At 47.9% G+C, this 2372-nt stretch overlaps 1 pseudogene; it reads left to right on the top strand.

The window, feature by feature from the left end:
- Positions 1 to 1695: 1695 nt before the first annotated feature.
- Positions 1696 to 1813, top strand: LOC126210738 (5S ribosomal RNA; annotated as a pseudogene).
- Positions 1814 to 2372: the final 559 nt, after the last annotated feature.

The raw sequence follows: 2372 nt of genomic DNA, 5'->3' as shown, positions 1-2372 counted from the left end.
GAGCAAGTATGGTGGGTCTGACACACCGGTGTCAATGTGTTCTTTTTTCCATTTCCAGGAGTGTATAATAAAACATTTATCAATGTCCAGGTTTAACCAGCTTTCAGTATGTAGCATAACGTGAGCTTCATTCCTTTGCAAATCATTCGACATTTAATCACTAGGAATTTAATACACTCGCTGAGAATTGGGTATTTCTTTGGATTTAACACGGACACTTTCGGGTCTCTTGCTTGTATCATTGTCTGGACTAGACGGACAATTGGACAGTCTAAAAAAAAAGAGAAAAGACTTAGTTTGCACGCCACACATAGTAGTGGCTGTTGTGTAGTGTACTCCTGGCCCATTTAGGGTGAACTAACAATGCTCACCCCACTTGCGCAAGTCCGGGAAGTAGCAGCCTAACTCGTCCCAGAACTCTCGAAGTTCCTGGTTCAGATGGCTCTGAGCACTATGGAACATCTGTGGTCATCAGTCCCCTACAACTTAGAACTACTTAGACCTAACTAACCTAAGGACATCACACACACACCCATGCCCGAGGCAGGATTCGAACCTGCGACCGTAGCAGTCGCGCGGTTCCGGACTGAGCGCCTAGAACCGCTAGACCACCGCGGCCGGCGAAGTTCCTGGTTCACTCCTTCGACTCGCAACCAGGACACCACAATCAGTTCTCGGGACAGCGCTGGAAATTATGATCTTCAGTCAACCTCCAAGGGGAAAGGATGATCTTCTCAGCTTTCCCTACCAGCAACTGGGGTAATCCAAGTATAACCTCGGAGCACAGACTGCAAATGTCCTTTATTCCATCGTGTGCCACAACTTGTAGCTAATTTCACTCTGTTCCCTCAATGGCTGCCACAATGCGCATTTAGTCTCTCCCACAAGTTCAATGAGGCCCTCAGGTACTTACACAACAGCAAATAATGTTCCTCCTCATCTCTTTGTGCCATTTCCTTAGCGTAGTTCGCCGTGTGTTTGAACAGCACACGATTAATGGATCTTAACCTGCGGTGAGTGGTATGTGCAAATTCTACCAGGCGTACCTCTTTCATCCCTTTCCCCCAACCCATATTTTCCAATTCCAGCCTCCAATCACCACTAAACCTTCGTCTCCCTTAACTATCGCAATGCCGTCCGCCTTGCCACAGTGGTGTCACGGTTCCCGTAAAATTAGCTAGTAATTGGATGGCGGACCGTCTGAATCTGTCAAGCGCTGTTCGCAAGCAGAATGTACTCAGCCCTTGTTGGGCCAATTGAGGAGCTACTTGACTGAGAAGTAGCGACTCCGATCACGAAAACATACCATCCAGAACAGCGGCGTGCTGACCACATGACCCTCCACGGACGCATCCAGTGGGGCCTACCGGCTGAGGATCAAACGGTGGTCGGTCGGTAACGTTGGGCCTTCCAAGACCTATTCGGACGGAATTTAATTTACTTTATCTTAATAATTTCATTTATCTAGTCATATATTTCTTCATTCTCTTCGTCATCTATGGAGCTACCAGAAGTTGGCTTATAAACTTACACTACAGTGGGGGATGTTCGCTTCATGTCTGAATTGGCTACGATAGTGCGTTCACTGTGCTGTTCGTAGTAGCTTACTCACATTCCTATTTTCTTATTCATTATTGAACCTATTTTCATTAACCCTATTTGATTTTTTATTTATAACCTAATATTCCCTTGACCGCCAACAGTTTTGCCGCAGTGGTAACACCGGTTCCCGTCAGATCACCGGAGTTAAGCGCTGTCGGGCTGGGCTAGCACTTGGATGGGTGACCGTCCGGTCTGCCGAGCGCTGTTGGCAAGCGGTGTGCACTCAGCCCTTGTGAGGCAAACTGAGGACTGAGAAGTAGCGGCTCCGGTCTCGTAAGCTGACATGCGGCCGGTAGAGCGGTGTCTTGACCACATGCCCCTCCATATCCGCATCCAGTGACGCCTGTGGGCTGAGGATGATGGGCTGAGGATGACATGGTGGCCAGTCGATACCTTTGGGCCTTCATGGCCTGTGTGGGACAAGTTTAGTTTTAGTTTTATTCCCCTGACCGGAAGCCCTGCCCCTCCTGCTGCCGAACTTCACTAACTCGCACTATATCAAATTTTACCTTATCCGTTTCCCTTTTTAAATGTTCTAACTTACCTGCCCGAAAGAAGCACCTTATATTCCACGCTTCGGTCCGTAGAACGCGAGTCTTGTTTCTCCTGATGACGACATATTTCTGAGTGGTCCCCACAGGAGATCCGAATGGGATCTATTTCACCTTCGGAATATTGTACCCAAGAGAATGCCGTCGTCATTTAACCATACAGTAGAGCTGCACAGCCTAAGGAAAAAATACGAATGTAGTTTCCCAGTCAGTCAGTCA

This window comes from Schistocerca nitens, chromosome 10 (genome assembly GCF_023898315.1).
Source record: "Schistocerca nitens isolate TAMUIC-IGC-003100 chromosome 10, iqSchNite1.1, whole genome shotgun sequence".
NCBI classification, from domain to species: domain Eukaryota; kingdom Metazoa; phylum Arthropoda; class Insecta; order Orthoptera; family Acrididae; genus Schistocerca; species Schistocerca nitens.
The sequence above is the reverse complement of the archived record's forward strand: the minus strand, read 5'-3'. Positions and strand labels throughout refer to the sequence as shown.